We start from the raw sequence: 23662 nt of genomic DNA on the forward strand, positions 1-23662 counted from the left end.
CAGTTAAGTACCTACATGTTAATCGTGAAACAAAATAAATATTTATGTAAATATGGTGAGAGTTACTTCTGCCTTTAGGTGTTTTTGTAATGTGTACATTAAGCAGCAAACCTTCTTTTTATTATTCGTTTTTAATGTACAAAGCGGCAGTTTCATGGTTGAAATTTATGTGAGTCCTCAAATGCAACTCGTGTTTTTGTGACCAATCAGAGCGGAGTGGGCGTGGTTGCTCGGACGAGATCTGTGCTGTGTCTCAAATCGCATACTTCTCTTAGTATACTAGAAGTTAGTATGCATCAGGATAGTGTACAGACTGACTAGTAACAAATTCTCCACAGATAGTATGTCTCAAATCAAACACTGGGAAATGACTCGACAGCTTCTTCTTCTACTACTATTTAACGATGGTTGCAACCAGCTGTTTGAACGCTATCGCCACCTGCTGGCAGCACGTTTTGTAAGTTTGGAAAAAGAAATAAAGAAAAAATATGAGAATCGAAATATTCGTGAGATATTTAAGCTGGTATCAGCACCGAAGACGTGTCATTATTCTTCTGCTGCTGAAAATGCACCTGTAAGTATATGAATATATATGCATTTATATATGACGTAACTTCCGTTTACAACGTCATTAAGATGGCGGCCGTTTAGGGTGGTTAGTGTCCATCGAACCATACTCAGTTTTGTGGGCGTTTTAGTACGACAATTTAGTGTGCATGGTGCACTAAATTTCGCATAATAGGAATTGAGACGCACTTATGCACTAAAAATCCTAACTTTGAGTATGCAAGTATGCGATTTGAGACACAGCACTGGTCTCAGGTGTGGCGGGGCTTAAGTGTATTTTGTAAAATAAATATATTTATTAAATGAGAGTTTTGTGCAAAAAGAGACACTTAAATCAGCACATTAGGTGCCCTTTTAGCTATAATATATATATAAGTATGAGTTTGATACAATGCAACTAAATATATGTTTTGATGTATCTTTATTAGGAGGGAGATATTCAAGATACTTTACTAAATAATTTCAATATGTACGCTTATAGTACATAGAACAAAAATTAAAAACTTGAGGAGACAAATTAGGATTTAAAAAGTACTTTTCAGACAAATGTCTACATTAGGGTCGCACTGTTGTTTGTTCAGGTCAACTAGAAAGAGTAGGATGTTGCACTAAAACGTTGTTCAAAGGAACCTCTGTAGTTTTTTGGGTTTACTGAAGATCACGTCTTATTCTCGGGTGGTTTCCCTTCATAGCTGAGTGCAGAAGGACGTGATGAAATGAAAAAGCAAACGAGAAGAAGAGTAAAGAACATGCCTTCTAGTAAGAAATTGTTTTATTTTATTATATATAACGAAAAAGAAATGAGTTTATACATTTTAAACAGTATTTTTTAAAAGATAATAAAAATGTAAATGCTACGATAACGTTAAAAAAGGTCTATTATAGGTTTATTTAAATTAAAATTCATAAAAATGGAGGAAAATACACATATATTATAAATAAAGTAACATGATAAATCATTTTATATCCAATATAATTTCCCTCTACAGTCACATTATTAAAACACATCAACATTTTCACACACACACAACTCTTAACCTCCACAAAATCCAACGCAAACGGTTAAACCGCTCCCTTCACACAATAATAATCTGCAGCTATTAGCACAAAACTCCGAAACCCGCAAAAGGACGATGACGAGCGTTTCTTGAAGAGCCGGCCGAGGTGATTACATCCACGTCCCGCCCACACCCACAGAATCATTACGTGGGATAAGATATTCAACACAAATTCCCAGGAAGCAACAATGAGGCGTTTAATTACTGCCGGCTCCAGCCGCAGTGAGGGGGAACAGAGCATGATTTCAATTTGAGCATGTGCCAGAAAAACACTCTTGCTTCCTCCTCCCCGACGCCGTCAGACTCGTGGACGTCGAGAACTCGGGAGTCGAAAACTGACCACGGATACGAAGATCAGTCGAGTTAGAGTCGAGCTTTTTTTTTTTATATCACGCGGATCATTAGATGTTCGTGGAGACAGTGTCGAAGGAAAAACGTACTCGAACAGTTACGGTTTTTAAAAGCTACAAACATTACTCTTGTACTGTACAGTAGGTACACATGAAGATGACGTCGCTGATTTCTAGAAAACACACACTTCCCTCATTGGAAAATGTATAAAAAGGCCCGATTTGCGCGTTTTACCCGTAGGCGATTTGTACAAGAATAGAATAGAATCGACTTCCTGGTGTTTATTTTTGTAATTGTGCACTTTTCCATCTTGCCACGTTTCTGCTACCTTGCAGTAATTGCGAGCCTTTTTTAGATTAGTATCTGTAGGTAACGTCAGTAGAACAGACGAGTTTATTAACGTTGTTATCCTGTGCGAATGTACTTCAAATAACACATAAGTAGGGGGTAATTTACAAATGACCAAAGGTCCACAGGTCCAACTAATCCTGTGCAAATTTGGGCTATATATGTTTTTTTACAGCCAGGAGTGACCCTGAATATATATCTTGAGAGAAAAAAATATCATCGTGTATCTATGATGAACGTACCTCAAAGTAGGGGTGTCGAAAAATATTCTACAGCACTGTATCGATGTTTTGTTACGATTAACATGAAAATATTCACAGCTTTATGTTAATTTTTTTTGTGTAGAAATGTTTTGCAAAACTAGCGACGGTCATTACGTCCTCTGTGTAAAGATCCATGCGATGACTGAGGACAAGAGGATACGGATGACTCCAACTGCTTTTAAAGACGTTTGGGTATATTTCGTCCTTTATTTGTAGTAATTCAAACATAATGGAGTGGAACAATCACAAAATTCAACTAAAACCAAAATTGTATTGCAGTTCATGTCGGAATATACTGTATGGAATTGATTGTAAGCTGAATATATGGTTTCTAATCGTATATATAGCTACTCAAGTTTTATACTCGTCCAACGAGCTGTGGACCAGTACTAAATGTAACCTGAGTGAGTTTTTTTTTGGTCCATAATAATAACCATAGTACTTATCTTTCAAGTCCTCGATATATAACTTATAATCACGAAAGTACTTCACCAGGAGCAGGATGTAAATTGAACGTTTTGAAAGGCAACGTGTACGTTTTTAGAATTATTTCTAGCCTCATAAAAAGGCACCTGAAGATTTCATTCATAGTTTCTTTATGAGATGAACTCTGAGATGTGTTTAACCCATGTATATTTACCTTACAAAAAAGTAAAGTAAAGAGATTTTTAGGAATTGATTTAAAATCTGTCAGAATATAATGGATTACAATTTAGAACTAATAATGAAAGGAATTCTTAAATATACAGTCGAAGGATAACATAATGACATAATATTGATGGAATCATCATTAATCTTCTAAAAAAAAATCTAAATTAATCGAACATATTTAAGGCAATGGAAAACAGATACATGCAAATAGGACGCAATCAGATCTACACTAGAAAATGAAAGATAATATATATACATACAGATCAACCTTTAAGTGTAATATAAAACTATTACTGGTTCTCCTGAAACTATCTTTTAAATATTGCAGTAAAAAGGTATCGTGACCTAAACATATTACAAATATAGATACACTGACATGACCAGTTTGCTGTAATTATACTTTTAAAACGTGACCTTATATACAAATCTTAAATACAAACCATCGATGTCATATTCATTCCATGAAGATACAAAATGTAAATTTCTACTACGAAAGAGCCTTCAGCTACATGTTGTCGCCTCTGATTTGAATGCAAATATTTCCTGTTATCTCTGACACCATTTACCCTTTTTTTTCACGCAACATTAGACGGCTTCTATCGTTCTTCCAAGTCAGAACAGCAGGACGCCAGCATCGACGGAACACGTCTGCGGGAGGTTCCCCCGAAACTAATTGGTGGTAACCAGGGAGTATTCTCTGGACTTACAGTAGCTTCTTAAATGACTCCAGAGCGATCAACGAAGTTCATCTAATCTAAATTTGTTAAATTGTACTTTTTTTTATTTGTTGGTTTTGAGGGTTGAGTCGAATTTTTCGAAAATTTAATTTTTATCAACCTGTAAATGACAAAAAAAGGGAGGAAAATGAAATGTTAACAAAGGTCATTATTTATTGACGATTGTACTTCCTTTTGTCACCAGTGATTCACTACTTTGATCGTGGATGGATCGTACTTGATATCTTTGAAGACAAGATCGTATTCTTCTAAAATCTTCTTTCCGTACGATGTTTTTTTTTTGGACAATGATGTTCCTATGAGCGACCAATCAGGGAAAAGCTAAACCACCGATCACTGGCGACTCTGGCCAGAATCATTAGGTCATACATTTTTTGCCCAAAACGCACGGATTACTCCGAAAATAATCCCAACCCTTAGTCGACATGAAGGTGAGCAGAAAACGAGTGAAATTTGAATCAAACTTTTACTTCAACCACCATTACCACGGCAACGGTTTCGGACAAAAATTTGAATTATATTTGTTTTCGCGGTCAATTTGAAAAAGTTCAACAAATATCCTTCCAAATAGGAAGAAAAAAATGATTGAGTTAGCTGGAAAATGAATATTGACAACACAAAAATGTATATAACCGTAAAGGATATATTCAATACGTAAGTAAAGTAGGAAAAAGGACATTTTTGTAAATATTTTCAACAGATTCTAACATACATACAATATATTCTCTTTAGTCAACTGTGGCTTTGAATCAACCTCAAAACAAGAAGATACTTGTTATTATTTGTATTAACATGCTCTTGGTTAAAAGGTAAAAATCTCAAAAAGGAAATAATATTGAAAGACATGTTCGAAAGCGATAAAAGATGGAGGACGAAAAGGAGAGAACAACAAAAATCTATGAATAAATATATATATAAAGTGTTGACAACGAAATGATGGTCGTTCAGCGAGACACGAGAACAACGGCGGCGACGACAAGACGGGAGAAAGAGAGGCGTTGAAATTGTTTATCTTGATCTATATTCTGCTATTGATCAGTCCCCGGGTGGAAGTGTGGCTCGCCGAAGACAGTAATGACCCAGATCTGGGCTCTTGACATGTCTCTGTTTTGTTAAGTTCTCGCGCTCATCGATCCAGCGGCGGCTCTCGAGTGCCGCTCGGTTCCACTCCCCGGGTCTCATCGGCTCGGCGCTCAGAGGTGACCGACACGAGAAGGCTCAATTAGTACGAGTCCCATTGTCTGCCGCGACACGTTCATGTGCCACCGGCCCGAGCCTGTCAATCACCCGGGGGGGGGAAAAAACAACACGACTACAATACGAGGCAGGAAGACCGAGATGAAGGCACGAAGAACAGAAGAACCAAGAACATTTTTTTATTGTCCAGGAGTCACAGTGGCTCCAAATTTAAAGGTGAAATTCAATGTTTTAAAGAGAATATTGAACGGCTGAATATGGTGAAGTTGCATTATGATTGAAAGGGTTTTATAGTTTATAAAAAAGAAAAGAAATAATAGGAAAAAAAATAGGGCTCTGCATGAATTTCCTCCGACGAGGGAAGCAACTGAAGGATTAACCCCGGAGCGGCACGGAGGTGAGTCAAGGCTCGTGGACCGGGACGATAAAGACGCGCTAATGCCGACCCGAGGTGATGGTTCTGACCGCGACAGAGGAGGCCAAAATAAAAAAAACAACATCCTGGTCATAATTGACTAATGCGATCTGCGGGCTCTGTGCTCGTCGTTTGAAAGTGAGCCGATTCCAGACGGTAAAAGCCGATCAGTTCTTCATTTGCAGCCGTGAGTCACGATGTCGGAGGAACTTAAGATGCTGATTCAGGCAGAAAGTCATCAAGGGAGCGGCTGCAGTGGGATCTCATTTCACCCCGGACCGGTAGCTGTGTTTACACGCACCACCACCATCGTACCGCGGCCCCTCGCCACATCACGCTTCAACCTCCTGTGTCTCGCTTTTTTTTTTTTAATTTGGCACTCGAACTTCATTTTAAAATATTGTGGATTGTGGACATTTTTTAAAAACAGGTGATTTTTTCTGAACAGCGGATAAACTTCAATACAACCACAATCACTAATGCTCCTCCCATGATGCAACACTAATAGACTCAGGGACTCATTCATTCCTCGTGCTATTAGATTGTTTAATTCTTGAGTTTGGGGGCAGGAGTTGAGTGAAAAGAAGATTCTATTCCAAAACTCCCAGGATACTTCCTATACACTTCGGTCGCGACAATACTGTATTTCAATTTCCACGTTGCCATGTCAAAATTGATCGGTTGGCTGGGCGGCAAAGCATCACAGGAGCTTCTCAGGTTTTCGTTACTGAGAGGGATGGCAAATACACGGTTACTTTAAATAAGTGCAAAATGAAACGGTTTCTACTTCCGTTTAATGCAGGAGGGTTCTCAGAACGCAACCAGGGGCCCCCATTTATGCCTGAATTAAACGAAATTGATCGAATATATTGATAGATCTGATTGTATCTTCCTGTCTGGACTACGTCACGTCACGAGACTACTGAATCAATTATTGACGAAGCCAACAGAACCATCCGTCTCTACGACTGGAGCCGTATTTTAATGAGAAATCGGCCAAATACACATTTCTTGCAGCACCGGCATAAGATATTTTTAAAGCAGCTGTGTCCTAATCTCGAAGAAATATAAAGTAGCTGGGGTCAAATGTCAACAATACCATAATAAATAGCTTCTATATCTTCATCTGACTAAAGATTTGAGAACTTTATCATGTTTACAGTACTTAAGAGTTGGCATCGACACATTATACACTTTGTGTTGTTCACATTTTTCATAAAAAGCTTGTTGTATCTTAATTAAAAAAAATGTTGTGTATTTCCTAATGCCTGATTGAATTAGACGATATAAGTTTAGAAATTAATTAAAGTAATGTACTAGTACTGATGGTCTGGTGAAGCTTCATGAAGCAGTGTCATTATTGTCAGAGTCCACTAGATGGCACTGTTTTGCTTTGTTTCGAACAACTGTTCTAATGAAACATCACATTATTTTTAAACTGATGGCGCCACCTACTGACCTCTAAACAACATGACACTGCTTCATGAAGCTTCATCAGACCATCACTACATATTAGGAGAAGCCGACTAGACTCATGTCAAGAGACACTTGTATTAAACGATCGCCGAACACACACATCTGAAGAGAATATTTGAGGGTTATCTTCAGTAGTTTACATCAAAACACTTCAAAATCCTCATCTAAACATACGTTGTTGTTTTTTTTGGCACACAGAACTATTTCTAGTTCTTCAACGAATCTGCGTCAGCTGAGATTCTCAACTGAAAACTAAAAAAAAATGAGGCATTGACAGTTTTGTGCGTCTTTTCGCCCGTTGACGGACTGACAAACTGTCCAGAGTGTCTTTCACTCTTACTGCTGCCACAAACCCTTGAAGGGAATTCGAAAAAAAAGGCTATTGTGTGTCCTTTTGTGGTCGCATGCTTATTTTTCCTTAGAATATTGTTTATTGATTTGGTTCTAAAATATTTTTTTACAATTTTAAGTTGTTGAGCCTTAATCGAAGAAATATATAATACAATAAATACTCCTTTTTTTGCACCTGTGAGAAGGTGAAAATCTCAATCTTTTTTGAACATGCAAGATCAGCTCAATCCTTTTTTTTCCCTTCAGAATATATATTTAAAAAAAAAAAGAAAAGGCGCACAACCCACAACCCCCTCCTGCAGCCTTGGAGCCACACGGAGCTGGGGCCGGAGATAAACCACTCACGACGATGAGGATGATAATGGCAGACGCTGCAGCGCCTCAAAATTCAATCAGCGCCGGCACGTCAATGCGGATGAATGTAAAAGTGAAATATGCTCACCAGCGTGTGTTAAAAGACGTCACACTGGGCTCGCGGAAACAACAACGGGCGATGAAGGGGGCGATGAAGGGATGCGTTGGGGGGGGAGGTTGAAACGTGAGGGACGAGGAAAGAAAAAAAAACAGCAGCTAGAGGAAAAAAAAAGATGTCTCTGCTCGGGTATAGCAGGATCACACTGACATTTAGAGCAGCTCTACTTTAACCGCAGACTCGGAATAAATTACCCTTTTGAACTCGGGGTGATTGCAAATGTGCCCGGGTTCCTCGAGAGACATGTCTGGCCCTAACCCTCGACTCGCCGGCTTGTCAGCCAGAACTTTCCTGCTCTCGCCGACGCTTCCCGTCATTTAACCTGAATTCTGCCGTCATCAGAAATCTATTTTTAGTTCGAGGAATATCTCTTCCCCGGAAGGGAAGAATGTGCTGTTGGAGTGAAGACGGGAATTCGCATGAAGGCATCAGCGATGATTAATCGTTCGCTCGGTAGAGCCAACAAGAAATTGACACATTTATTTAAAAAACATGTCTGTTTGAAACTAAAACTGATGAATGAGTGACGGTGATTTGATTGACAATTTAGTTACTATCTGTTACTATTCAAACTCTGACCAGACATATCTCGCCTAAAAGCAAACCTTTCGTATGAAATTTGGACTCCTAGAGGAAAACATACCAAATTAAAACCATAGATATCATAAAATATATACGTAGTGTCTGAACTGAACAACCGTTTTAAAGCCAAACAGTTGCGGCCATCTTTGAAAAGTAGTATTCCGATTTAGCCATTTCTAATTCTGAAAATCTTTTGACTTTTGATGGATACTTTTGCACTCGACCGAATGTGTCTAAGCTAGCCATTGGTTAGCTTAAGCGTGTTGGCTTGGCTAATCCATTTTAGTCAACCAATGGTTTGTACTACAGTGTTCAAGTACAAGTACAAGTGCAATATTTTTTGGGTAAAATACGTTCCAGCAAATCATATGCCTCGTAACGTGTAGCAAGGACTTTCCGGTATGGCGAGCTCAAGGCCGTCGTCAAACCAGGAAGTGACTAAACAAGAAGATGTTTGGCGATGATAGTCTATTTTTTTTATTTTATTTAAATGTTTTGTGTGCGGTACATGTTGCCCTTTAATTGTTAATTTAAAGTTTTGTTTTTGCTTTTAAAAGGACGTCATCACTTTGACAAAAATACTAAAGCGGACCTACACCCACCTAAACTGAATTTCGGATAGGCTGAATTACGATTGGTTGCGGAAACCACATCCATTTTGTTGAGACTAAGGCTGAAAATATTAACCAATAAACAAGAATATAATCCGATTTAAAGTACAACTAATGTGAAAACCCAACTTTCCCGATTCATGTTTAAAATATTAAAGTCTTCTTCTCCAAGATGCAGTAACTCCCTCATCATGACAATATTTTGAATTATTACTTTATAAAGTTCTCCCCCTTCTGAAATATCAGCGAAAGAGAGGTTACGAGAGCGGAGTTCATTAAGACGTTATAAAGCCTTCACTCCTCCTCAAGCCAGCTATAAACACGCCTTGCTTTGTTTATACATCAAGTCCGTTGGAGGTGGAGACTTCTGGGATTGATAGCATGGGTGACAAACCAATCACAGTAGAGTGGGCGTGGTTATGGTAAATAAAGATTTCACCTCCAGGAAAATGAAGTGGGTTTACAGTGGGCGGGGCTTTAAGCACATTTTCTAATGTCATCAACTGTATAACTAATCATTTAATTAACAAACAAATCATGTCAGAAACAATGTTCTTATTGAGATGATGGTGAAGCTTCATCTGACAATCAGTGTAGTTAGTATGAAGAGAAGTATGTGGAAGTATCGGCCGCTCACTGGGCCTTAACTGATGTCTTATATATTGCCTGTCACTCTATCCTGAGGCAAGATTGGAGCGTCGCCGATTCAAACCCGGAAGGCAATTCATCAAATGAATCCTCAACAGCTTTGGTGCTTTGCTCGGAATCTCGTCCCCGAGCCTGTAGCCGGTGCTGAAGCTACGCCGTCGCCATTTATTAAAGGTACGGCTACAAGGCCGGTCACCGAGTGACGCATCACAACCTTGGTCGGGAGTGCAGCGTGTGACACTCCTACACGTTATCACTCCCCGGATGAATCAGCCGCCGACTCACGACTCCCGTCTCTTTCAAACTTGATTTGTTTGCTTCCTCGCGCCGACGCCTTCGATAACGCTGACCCTCGGAACCTTTTCGTTAAAGACGTTCTATTAGCTGATGTTAAAGCACTCGTGGGTGTTCCTTCCGGAAGAGCTGGACAATGAAGGTTTAATGTCCGCATTATTTTCACTCGTTTTCATCGGTTTACAGGTTTATCTTGTGGTTAAACTTGACTGACACGCGTGTCAAAAGTCACAAGCTAATGTTGCCTCGCGGAAAATATGATCTTATTAAAGAAAAAAAAGTTTCAGACAGTAATAATGAATAGAAGAGGAATGATATAGATAAAGGGCACAGCAAAGGTCATCCCGGACCAGGAAATAAACTAGACAATCCCCGGACAAGGCGCAGACCTCTGCCAAGCATCTTGTTTTTCAACCCATTTTGTGAGGGATGATCTCAGTGCGATGTCAGCGAAGGTTCCTGGAAACAAAAGATCGGAAGCTGGTGCTGCAGCTCCTTCTGCGCCACAGACAGTAAGTAAGTAAGTAATTTGTATTTATATAGCGCTTTTCCAGACCAGGGTAACAAAGCGCTTAAACAATCAAAACAATATTTAATAAAGTATATACTTTAAAGGTCAAGATAAAACGCGATGAATCCCGATGATTCTTGGAATTGTAAAATTGGAACGTCATCAAAATTCAATTGACAAAAAATTTGAAAATTCTATTAAAATCCGTTTTTGGAGTATTTCTGCAAAAATACAAACGGTCTTAGTTGAATTCAGAGTTGAATCCAAAAGTCTCAGCCAATGAATCGCTCACATCAGAAACATTTGTCATCAAAGTAAGAATTCTTCATCCGACCCAGGACTTTATTTTCACATCCATTGAGCCGAACCAGACGTGGATCGTAGACGAGGGCACGACGTGCGCCGGGAGGGAGCGCTTGATTTAAATTCACTGTGTGCCCAACCGGCACAGCGAGCTTTCATTAGTGTGTAATCACGGGCGGGTGGGGGCGCGACGTGTTCAGGAAGCGCTTGATTTACCTCTCGTTTGTGACCAATCAGGGATTACGTTCTGATATCACAATGTGGGTGTTTTTATTCGTACATTTGTAGAAAATACACACGCCGAAAACTGAGAGAAGCGTCCAGGAGACATCCCAAAAAGTAGTGATGGTCATGAAACAGTGTCATTGTTTTCAGAGTCCACTAGATGGCGGTCTCTGCACTATTTTCCTTTGTTTCGAACAACTGTTCTAATAAAACATCACATTATTTTTAAACTGATGGCGCCACCTACTGTCCTCTAAACAACATGGCAATGCTTCATGAAGCTTCATCAGACCATCATTTCCAAAAAGTGTCGCTGGCTCTTACTTCGAGTCTCTCCTGAATGACTTTGGATCATGAAAGTGACCACAGAAGAGAGTAGGAAAATAAAGTAGATGAAGGTAAATGGAGAGCTTCGTCTTTTGGCTTTTGATTATAATCCAAAAGAAAATCTAAATGCTACACTCCTGTTCCCAAAAGTATTGTGAACACAACATACAATAATGTGTGGTGTCGGTGCAGAATAAAGAATGAAACACACAAGATAGGCAATAGAAAAAAAGGAACCAAGCACGGCGCCTAATATGAGTAGTTAAAGAAAATGTAAAACCATCTTACTATTGTATTGTGCATTACCTGAAGTTTAAAAGAAGTCTCTGGTTAAAACAATAAACAATAAAAGACGTTAGATAACATAAGACAAAATAAGATTCCTTCAATAGTGCCTAGAGAGGAAAAATGTTTGAACCCATTATTGCAAAGTTTGAACCTGTTATTGAATCATTGCCATCATTATATCTTATTATATTTTTCAGTTTTCACAACATTCAACATTAGGGTTGACCATTTTAAATAAGTCACTATTTGAGTTGCCTTCCCTTTTTTTTCGGGCTAAAAAAAAACAACAAAAACAGTAGACCGAACAACTCGAAGCTCACTTAGCCCTTGTGTTATCTTAGGGTCAAGGTGACCTGGAGGCCCGAAAAAAAATGTTTGTGGTATCCCTTGTGTTGTCCCTGAGTCAACACATTTGTTTTCGGACCTTTGGGTCACCTTGACCCTGAGATAACACAAAGGATACCACAAATACATTTGTTTTCGGACCTTCGGGTCACCTTGACCCTGACCTACCACAAGAGTTGAAATGGGTAGGAAATGACCATTCATGAGTTTCATTCCCAGCATCAGATTATTTCATAGTTTACCTTCTCCGTCGTATATATATATAACTCCAGCACTTGAAGTGCGATTTTCCATCAACATAATTTCATGTTTTTCCTCTTGTTTACTTTCTAGAATCAACCAAACAAGAACATTTTAAGTGATGACCTCGTTGATAGAAACCTTTTTCGTTTAAAAAAAAAAAACAACCTTATTCTTTACCAGCGTTCAACTACAACACTTTTCAAGTTGCTTTCAAAAGGTGGCGGATCGTTGTCTGAATAAAAGCCGAACAAAGGTTTACTTTGTTACTTAAAGGCAACCGAAAAAAATGTGAAATGCCAGAAGATCTTGAGAAGACATTGTGTACTTGACGTTACCTAATGTTTTTTTTAACATTAAGAAGGGGTGTCAATATAAAATATCAATATCACGATTTTTCCCTTTACTGTATCGATATTTGACAGCACTGTATATTTCTTTCGACTTTAGTTAAGTATCTAAAATAAATTCATCTTCCAAATAACATATATTCAAGTCGTGCTCATTATTAAGGTCGCAATTAAATTTTCTCCCGCTAGCAGTCATCCCGAAGCTAAATGAACGTTTAAAATCCCGGCGATGACTGAGGACGAGAGGATACAGTCGACTCCAGCAGCTGATGTTTGGACGCATTTCTTTTTATTAACAAATCAAAGCAGAAGCATGTGGTCCGTGTATTCTGCAACACCGGAAGGTAAAAGTACTTGGGCTATACTACAAATATATAAAGGTGTCGCGATATATCGTATCGGTCCTTTTGGTATCGCGATACGTGTCGTATTGCCAGATAAAGTCGTTATAGTTTTACTTGTTTATTTTCGTCCAGCCTTGCGCAAAAAAACCCCAACAACTTAAACAAATCTAAGCGTGTCGAGGATGTTTCTGAGTAACGAGGAATTTAGGAGTTTTTTTTTTCGCTGACTGTGCACACCAGAAGCCGAGAGCGCGGGAGGATGGATGCTCGAGCGAGGGGCGGGCCGGCCACAGAGGAAAGATTAGGGCTGAGGGGCAGCGGAGGGAAACCAAATCCATCTCCATCTCAGAAACATCCTAAAGCAGATTACTCCGTTCAGTGGGGGGAGCGAGAGAGAGGAGAGAGCAGACGAGCTGGAGATGGATGAGGAGGCAGCGGCAGAGGGAGGCGGCGGCGGCGGCGGCGGCGCCGGCGAGGAAGAGCAATTAGCATAGATGTAATTCTGGCACCGTCCTCTGACTCGATGGTTGACCTTCTGCGGGAGCGTTGCCAGATCTCGCCCAAGAAGTGCAGATGGACCATATGGCGAGGAGCTGCTGGAGGGATGCTACGGCGCGACGTCCAGCCTCCGTATGCTAATGTGGAGCGTAATTATCAGGCAGCGTTTCCTGCAAAACTATAATTCACCTGCCGTCCGTGTGCTGAGCCCGCCTGCGAAAAAAACATCCTCTTTGTAACAGGGGTGACATTAATGTCCGTGACGACAAATATATGACGTTGTTAGCGTTGACAAGTTTTATGACTTTAGATACACTTGTCAAATCTCCACGGTTGGTGATGGCTATTTTATTCCAACTGTTAATGTGCCGTTGTTACCTGGAGACATTTTTCTTTACATACATATCATTTTTTCTTGTTCTTAACTGTTACGGTGGTGTTCTGTTATTCATACTTCAATGTTGATAGCCCTGCTGTTATTAGCTTTGTAGCTGTTGCGTTAGCCACAGGTTTAGCATAGTTATGCTTAGTGACACGGGTATTGCTAGTTGCTGGTTCGGTCAATTCAAATAAACACATATTACCTTTACTTGTTTTAATTTTTAAATTATTGTATGATATTTTTATCACTGCATGCTTTTTTTCAAATGTTCTAAGCAATGCTGTGGTTAGCAGCACTTTTTTTTAGCTGTTTAGTAGTTGGCTTAAGTATTTACAAACAAAGTCAATGTGGTTCGGGATTGCCTTGGTTAGCTCTGTTGTTGTTAGCTTGGTTATTACAAACTCTACCAATAATGTTAGCACTACAAATCTTAGCTCAGTTGTTGTTAGCTCAGTTACTACACACTGTGCCAAAATTGTTAGCACTACAAATGTTAGCTCTGTTGTTGTTAGCTTGGTTACTACAAACTCTACCAAAATTGTTAGCAAAATAACAGTCTGTCAGTTTTTTTGTTGTAAGCTCAGTTACTACACACTGTACCAATATTGTTAGCACTACAAATGTTAGCTGAGTTGTTGTTAGCTCAGTTACTACACATTGTGCCAAAATTGTAAGCACTACAAATGTTAGCTGAGTTGTTGTTATCTCAGTTACTACACACTCTCCCAATATTGTTAGCACTACAAATGATAGCTGAGTTGTGTTAGCTCAGTTACTACACACTGTGCCAAAATTGTTAGCACTACAAATGTTAGCTGAGTTGTTGTTAGCTCAGTTTCAACACTGTGCCAATATTGTTAGAACTACAAATGTTAGCTCTGTTGTTGTTAGCTCAGTTACAACACTGTGCCAATAATGTTAGCACTACAAATGTTAGCTCTGTTGTTGTTAGCTTGGTTACTACAAACTCTACCAAAATTGTAAGCAATATAACGGTCCGTTTTTTTGTTGTAAGCTCAGTTACTACACACTGTACCAATATTGTTAGCACTACAAATGTTAGCTGAGTTGTTGTTAGCTCAGTTACTACACATTGTGCCAAAATTGTAAGCACTACAAATGTTAGCTGAGTTGTTGTTATCTCAGTTACTACACACTCTACCAATATTGTTAGCACTACAAATGATAGCTGAGTTGTGTTAGCTCAGTTACTACACACTGTGCCAAAATTGTTAGCACTACAAATGTTAGCTGAGTTGTTGTTAGCTCAGTTTCAACACTGTGCCAATATTGTTAGAACTACATATGTTAGCTCTGTTGTTGTTAGCTCAGTTACAACACTGTGCCAATAATGTTAGCACTACAAATGTTAGCTCTGTTGTTGTTAGCTTGGTTACTACAAACTCTACCAAAATTGTAAGCAATATAACGGTCCGTTTTTTTGTTGTAAGCTCAGTTACTACACACTGTGCCAATATTGTTCGCACTACAAATCTTAGCTCTGTTGTTGTAAGCTCAGTTACAACACTGTGCCAATAATGTTAGCGCTACAAATGTTAGCTCTGTTGTTGTTAGCTCAGTTACAACACTGTGCCAATATTGTTAGAACTACAAATGTTAGCTCTGTTGTTGTTAGCTCAGTTACAACACTGTGCCAATAATGTTAGCACTACAAATGTTAGCTCTGTCGTTGTTAGCTCGTGTACTACACACTTTGCTAATATTGTTAGCAGTACAACTATTATTTCCTGCTACAAATGTCGGACAAAATAGATGTTGTCCTTTGATAAATACAACCATTTATTTTTACTATTTACGCTTAATCGCCTGTTTGACTTTTTTATACATGACAGTAAATTCTATTTTCCTCCTCTGGTGTTTTTCAATACAAATTTCTCAGTCACGACACCGCTAGCTTGAAAGCATTAGCTTGTCCGTCATGTGTAATCTCTTGTCGCGTGCAACACTCTCTCTTCTCTCTCGGTTTCGACGTCATCCATAAAATATCTCCAGCCCCCGATAAACAACACCGGCTTCTGACCCGGACCGTTCACACCCGTGTGGCCCGTCTTCGGTCGCTCCTCGCTCAAGACAAGGCTCGGCGAGCAATCGCTGGCAGACGGCGAGAGATAAGCCCAGCGAAGGCGGAGACTCTTGGAGCGACGCTCAGACACGCTGCCGCTTCCATTTATCATGCCCGCGAGATCCCTTCCCACACAGACGGGAGGCGCCGCAGAGCGCATCCTCGGGTCAGAAAAAAAAAAACGCTCCTTTTAACCTGAAGACCGTCTGCTTCTATTTTAATCCAATAAGTCAGACGGCGGTAAACAAACATTCGCCATGAGACGGAAAATCGGAACGTGGCGAACGCAAGGGAGGAGAAGGTATCGGAGATAAGGGTGCGAGATACCTGAGGGATCTGTTTTGGAAATCCCCAATTTCCCCTCCGCTAAGTTGCATCCCTTCGAGGACGGGAAGGCGTCGGCGGGCGCCGTGCGGGTGTGACGGCGCGAGGGCTAAACGAGGCGACAAGCTGCCATCGCTCTGAGATGTGAGATTGAAATGCAAAGAAGGAGCAGGCCTTCTTGTTTTTCCAACAGATTTCCCAGCATCTGTGCGGGAGACTTTCAACTCGCAAGGTCTATATAAAAAGATCTGCACGTTTGCCGTAAATCAACACCGTGTTTAGATTTGGATTAGGAAACGCAAACAACCCCGAGTCGAGTTTTAAACCCGGAGGAAGCGGAACTTGGGGTTCGATCTAGACTTTGTAGTGTGTTTTTATACCATGATATTTTAGTTTTTATTTTAATATCAACGTATCGTTTAATAGCCATCGTGTTATATCAGGGTCAAGGTGATATAAAGATTAAAACCTAAAAATAAATTGATTTTTCTAATTATTTGTATTGACTCAAAGTCAAAGCGACCCAAGTATGTGTGAATGGCTGTCAAAGCGCTTTGTGACCCTGGTCTAGAAAGGCGCTATATAAATAGAGATTATTATTATTATTATTATTATTAAAAGCCTGAAAACTAATGTGTTTGTGGTATCCCTTGTATTGCACTTTGTTTAAGGTGAACAACCTCCACCACTGCATATTTATTTGTGGAAATTAGGGAAGTTGTTGACCTTGAGCCAGAGACAAGACAAGGGATGCCAAAGGCACATTTGTTTTCGGGCTTTTTGCCAATCAATACAAATAATAATAAAAATTAATTTATTTTTAGGTTTTAATCTTTCTAAAAAATAAGGTTGTAAAAGCCACTGTTGCAAAATACATTTCGTTAAATATATATATTTAAAGAAAATCACAAAAAAACATACAAAAACAAAAAAAAAGAGTCAGTCCTTTGGGTCACTTTGACCCTGAGGTAACACAAGGCTTTATACAAATAATAATAATTAGCAGTTTTAGGCTTTATTCTTTCTAAAAACAAAAAATAGGGTCTGTGTAAAAGCCACTGTTCCGGAATACCTTTCATGACAAAATTCATATTTCACAAATCACCAAAAACCTAAAAAATAACCACTTAAAAAAAGAAAAATGTGGGACAATAAAGTAGACAGTAAAAAATGTCGCCATTGATTCAAGAACAAACATAACAACACATCAATGGGGAAAATGAGAGAATAACATAAAAACTGTAAAAAGAAAATTGAAAACAAATGCTATCAGTAGAAAAAAAACAAAAACAGACAATAAAGGAAAAAAACAAACAAAAGTGGTTGATCTATGAAATAATATTAAAAAATATTTAGATAAAGGTGACGTGAAGAAAACATTTGTAGGTGGAAAAAAACCAACATGTGCAAAGAAACATGGCAAATATAAATATATAAAGAAATGCAGGCACAGTAACAACAATAAAGGTTTTGGCTCAGAGCAACAAAAAAAAACAACTACAGAGAAGAAAAATTGTTTTTGATCATTTGGATCGTGAGTGAGAACAACAGAACCTTCTCTAACCCTCAGGATGGAACCACAGACCATCAAAATCCACCTGTTTCTTGTCACATTATCAAAAAGTGATTAAAAAAAAGTGCTAAGCGATCACATTACCTCCTTGGCAGAGGTTATTATAATTACACGGGCATTATCTAACTCTGTCTTTGAGGAACGTGAAAAGACACCTGGCTGGAGGACGGACACACGAGCCAACGCTGGATGGAAACCTCCACGTGATACCATCGACAGGTGCATCATAAATCAGATATTTTTTCCTCAGAGCGGCAGACTTCACGCCTCGGTGACACTCTCTAACCCCGGGGCTCCTTTTTCACATGAAAAAAAAGGAAAAAAAACCTTGAAATATCTTCTGGGCTCAGTGTCAGATGCTCGCCATGAAATATTCATGATCTCAGCGACGAGCCACAATAGAGGAGGTGGCCGCGTGCAAAGATTTGACTTGCAGAAACGGGAGACGCTTCAAAAACCTCGCTGACCGATTTCCACCATCCGCGGATGCCATCCGTGAGATCGCCTTCCGAGCCGGGGGGATGAATGTCATCCTGGTATTTAATGACCTTTAACCTGAAGATAAACATCTTTCGTTATATCTCCTATTAAACTGTCTTTAACAGTTAATAATGAAATAAAATGGGTGAATGGTTGACTTTCATTTTACAGGTAGTTTGTACATGTTCTACATTCTCTGGTTATTTTTTTTATCATAATCATTATTATCATAATTTCCATAAACGCGTGCAGGACAGATGTAATCTATGTGTTTGTGCCACAGTGATGAAAGTAATAATAAGGATAAATTGAGACGGTCCCTAATGATCCTGTTTTCGATGCCGATTTGTTTGTTCTCTAAAATCTATATTCTGAAACACAATCTCCCGTTGAAATCACTCTTTACATCTGTTTTACATTTTCTTAAGGTTCTTTATAAGAGCTTCAGCCATCAGAGGAGGTTATGGGGTGTAGCTCAGGGGTCCCCTAAACTGTTGTACCCCGTATCAGATAATCTGGGAAATGTATTCACAGACAAACCTTTGTATAAAAACATTTTGAGGTTTCTTTTTTGAGTAAACTTCACTGAAATGAGCGTCTTGTCACGTCAAGAGTCAAAGGCTATTGTTAAAAATATATTTTTCTCAAAAAACATCTTTTCAGACAGTAATAATCGTTCAATCATTTATTTTTTACCGCTTTACCCCTTATGGGGGTCTCGGGAAGGCTGGAGCCTATCCCAGTTTCTTCAGGCGAGAGGCAGGGGACACTCTGGACAGGAGGCCAGTCGGTCGCAGGGCACACAAAACCACACACTCGTACCTATGGACAATTTCCCCCAAGTTCCCAATCCACACAGAAAGGTCAGGCTTCCTCCCGACCTGGAAGCGAACCATCAACCTTCTTGCTGTGTTGGGGTGTCGTGACAAATAGTCAGGACCCGGGGTCGGGGACCACCGATGGAATTACTGCGTGGTAAGTTTCCTGAACAAGAAGTGAGTTGGACGATATCAATTGATTTTTGTAGACGTTGACTCATCGAGTATCATTTAGTATCTTTCCGTGTTACTGCTGTTTTTTCCTAATCTAAACGATTCATTTCAATCTCACGCAAGCAAACATCTCAGACTCTCAGGTTCTCTGATCCATTCACGGACGCCTCCTTCCTCCGGAGCCCGTCTCACACACCAGCTCCCCGGTAATGATGAGATACCTTTTAACTCCTTAGCCAGGAGTCCGCATCAATTATTAATTCTCATCTGTTTAAAATTTAAAGTGCCGCACATTAACGTCGTCTCGCACCTGCTCTTTCACGCTGTTTGCCCTCCGCTGCGTCTCAGCACGTCCATATCCACCGCCTCCACTACAGTATGATAAAAAAACAACAATGTTCTCTGAAGCAGGAATGTTAAATCAAACGTGGGGGGGGGGGCAGAGGAGGCGACAGACCACGTAATGTAAGGGCATCTTTGGGACAGCGACGATTACGCCGCGGCGTTAATTGGTGGCGAAAAAACAATGAATTCGCTTAACGGCGTGCCACGGTTGGATCCGGTCCGGCCGGAGGAAAAAGGCCTTCAGACGGCGACGGCTACTCCGATGCGGGCTGACAGAAATGGCAGGCAGTCTCAGTGGGGAATGAAAAAAAAAAAAAAAAGAGGCTGTGCCAGAATACGGTGGCGGCTCTTAGATAGCTCAAGGTAGTCGCTGGCAAAGCCTGTATAATTAAGCGATCTGGTTCAAATGGTAAACCCTATTGTCTTGACAGGAGCTTAAGGTTACCCTTCAGGTTCAGCCGCACATCCGCTCATTGCACTCCGCAAGTCAAATTAATCTGCGTGTTTTAAAGCTCATATTAATCCAGTAAGTTAGAAATCTGCAGGTCGATAGAAGGTCTGTCCCCAGGCTTCTAACCCCCCCGCCCCAAACCACCCTCATTTTTATTTACTTGCCCCCGCTATTTCCCCCCGCAGAGATTGGCTCGGCGCACTCCACGTTATCTCCGGGGAGGCAAAGGTTGTGGGGGAAGGGTGAAGGCCAGAGATTTTCCCTTATCTATTCCGAGCACACCTAAAACAAATTAGACCGGAGCTGCCGCCGCTTATTTGGCACCGGCGCTCTCATTAAGGGACCGAACCGGAGATATTTTTCCTCAAGGTCCTGCTGCCATAGCATTCCGGGTCTTTTATCACAATAGGTAAAGGTTTCCAGGCAGACATGCCTTCCTTTTTTTTTCGTCCGGTTTTCTACCTGGAGTAGTCGTATCAACGCTAGGAAGCGGCCGAGGCGGACTGAAGGTACCGGCTGGTTTGGAATAAAGAGATTTCGTGGCCTTCATTAAGAAGACGATACCTGTTTATTTTTTGCAGCGTTTCCGTCATTTACGATCGTCAACGCTCTGAGGTTTGTTCCAGGAGTATTAAGAATGCATCAGCTTTTAATCGGCTAAAGTCTTTTTCTTCCATTGTGGAGCAGGAACCATTTTTTTAAGATGGTGATGAAGCTACAGTTTGCTTCTCGTTGCAATCGTGCAACAGGAGGTAACGAAGTGTGTCTCAACTTACACACAAGCTTCAAAGTGTGAGTTCAGTCACTCTTAGCGTTCATAATATTTCCCCAAAACACAAGTATCTCGATTACCGGCTTTTTTCGTAGTAGTATTCAGGGTTTTTTTGCGTTTCCCCAAACACATTCCATAAACTTCATCCTATCGAAATATATATTTGGATTTAAGTTTCATGCTGACTTTGGACTGCGCTTTGATTCCAATCGTCTCTTTTGGAACTGGAAGAGCTTTTTGGAGAACCTTGAGGGCTTGAGTGCAACTTGGAGAGAGAGGTGATGGACACCGAGGACAGGTCCATCATTTATCCTCCAATAATATATATATATATTTACAAATTATAAGAAGCGTTTACCAAACTGATGGTAGCCCTTTGAGTCACGAAGTGTACTTGGAGTAGCTGGCAGTTGCAAAAAGGTTGGCAACCCCTGGTCATAAGTAACTGTAAGTAAGTAAGTAAGTAAGTAAAAGCTATTTTTAAAGTGCCTTTCTAGACCAGGGTCAGAAAGCGCTTAAACGATCAAAAACAATACACAATTAAAATATATACTGTACTTTAAAACAAAAAGATAGAAACAAACATAGCTGATCCAAAATTAAGAAAATACACAAATAAAAAGGTCTTAAGATGTTTCCTGAAGGAGTCAGTAGATCATCAAACACTGAGAGAGGACGATCGTTCCAAAACTTAGGAGCAACAGTCTGGAAGGATTTCTCTCCTCTGGTCCGGAAGTGTGTTCAGGAACCATCAGTAGATTCTGATCCACAGACCTCAGAGCCCGAGCTGGGGTGTAAGGCTGGATCAGATCACTGATGTAAGGAGGAGTCTGACCATAAATAGATCTGAAAGTAAGAACCAGAATTTTAAAGTTGATCCTGAAAGAAACTGGCAGCCAGTGAAGAGTTTTAAGGATCGGAGAAATGTGAGTTCTTCTACTAGAGCGGCTCAGAATTCTCGCTGCAGAGTTTTGCATAAACTGCAGGACTGTAGTAGTAAAACAGAGTGCCTTAAGGGAGGTACATTAACCCCTTGACCAGAGGAAAATCAAAGGATAGCATAAACTCATTTGGTTTTGGGCCTCTGTGCAACTTAATTTTCAAGTTAACTTCTCCTGATTCCATAGGTTTCCAAATTATTGTTCAAATATATATTCCTCAATTTATTTGTGTTATAATATCAGAAAAGGAAATTGGTGCTTAATTAAAAAAAAAAAAAGGTTTAACCATGTCAAGCCCTAGGGAAGCACGGTGGAATAATGCTTGGTGCAACCATCATTGCAAGATTGCAAGTTCATTTCTAGCTCAAGGCAACCTGTATTCCGTGCAGTTTTCTCCATTAAAGCATATTAAGTTCTTACAAAAATAACTTAGGAGGCCGGACCTGGACTTGACATGTGTACTGTATTCCAGGACTGAAATATTCTGTTATGACTTAAAGATAAACAAGGTGAAATAACAAGTCGTGGCCTCGACTTCATGGTGTTTTTGGAATCTTATTGTGATGAAGCTATTTATATATATTGGGCATTAGCTACCATAAGAGAAGTTATTTTGAGAAATGACTAACCCTAGGAAAAAAAAGGCGAACTCTCACTTTTCTTTTTGTTTAGACTTTATATTCTCATATAATTGAAACCATTGAGTTTATTCTGAAGAAGGTACTACCTTAATATTTCTAAGATGTCACAGACTAGAAGAGAAAGATTGTGTTTTGTGAAAAATCTGCATATTTATATACAACTGGCGACCATAATGTTGTTGATGCTTAGTTAAGTGTCTTTTTTAGGAATTCAGAATATGCATTAAACTGAGTTTAAGAAAACATTAGACACTCAAAATTGTGCCAAAAATCAACTCAACATAGAAGTGGCCTCTTTGACCATAAGTGCAGTGCTGTGTCTCAAATCGCATACTTCTCTTAGTATACTAGAAGTTAGTATGCATCAGGATAGTGTACGTACTAACTAGTAACAAATTCTCGACAGATAGTATGTCTCAAATCAAACACTGCCGCTACGCACTAACAGGAAATGACGCGACAGCTTCTTCTTCTACTTCTATTTAACGATGGTTGCAACCAGCTGTTTGAACGCTATCGACACCTGCTGGCAGCACGTTTTGCAAGAATATTTAGAAAAAAATATGAGAAACCAAATATTCGCAAGATATTTACTCTGGTATCATCCTCTGGTATCATCCTTCTACTGCTGGCTGAAAATGCAACTGTAAGTATATGCATATATATATATATATATATATATATATATATTATATTTGACGTAACTTCCGTTTACAATGTCATCGTCACTAAGATGGCGGCTGTTTAGGGTAGATAGTGTCCATCGAACCATACTCAGTTTTGCGGGCGTTTTAGTACAACAATTTAGTGTGCATGGAGCACTAGATTTCGCATACTAGGAATTGAGACGCACTTACGCACTAAAAATACTAACTTTGAGTACGCAAGTATGCGATTTGAGACACAGCTCAGGTGTTAGGTTAGGATAGGTTAGGTAGAACTTTATTGATCCCTCCGGAGGTCTCCTTCGGGAAATTGTTTTTTTTCCAAATTATCCACAGCAAATACAGCAATTTTTCATAAAAAAATAATCAAAATAAAATAAGAACAAGAACAAAGAGATGTTCTTATTGAAAAAATTGAAAAAAATGTATACAAGCTCTTAATACCCTTTTCTGGACAGCTGGGTGAGCAAACCAAGCGCACCTTCGCTAGAAACCGCAACAAATGCCTGATTATAAACAATAATTTATCTGAAGCATCAAAAATGATCATTTCTTTTCTTA

The 23662-nt window shown here is 39.6% G+C and overlaps 1 protein-coding gene across 1 annotated transcript in view; it reads right to left on the minus strand.

Moving 5' to 3' along the window:
* Positions 1 to 23662, minus strand: part of cxxc4 (CXXC finger 4) — a 42595-nt gene that overhangs the window by 1353 nt on the left and 17580 nt on the right. The window lies entirely within an intron of this gene.

Source organism: Callionymus lyra, chromosome 1, assembly GCF_982586985.1.
Source record: "Callionymus lyra chromosome 1, fCalLyr1.hap1.1, whole genome shotgun sequence".
NCBI classification, from domain to species: domain Eukaryota; kingdom Metazoa; phylum Chordata; class Actinopteri; order Syngnathiformes; family Callionymidae; genus Callionymus; species Callionymus lyra.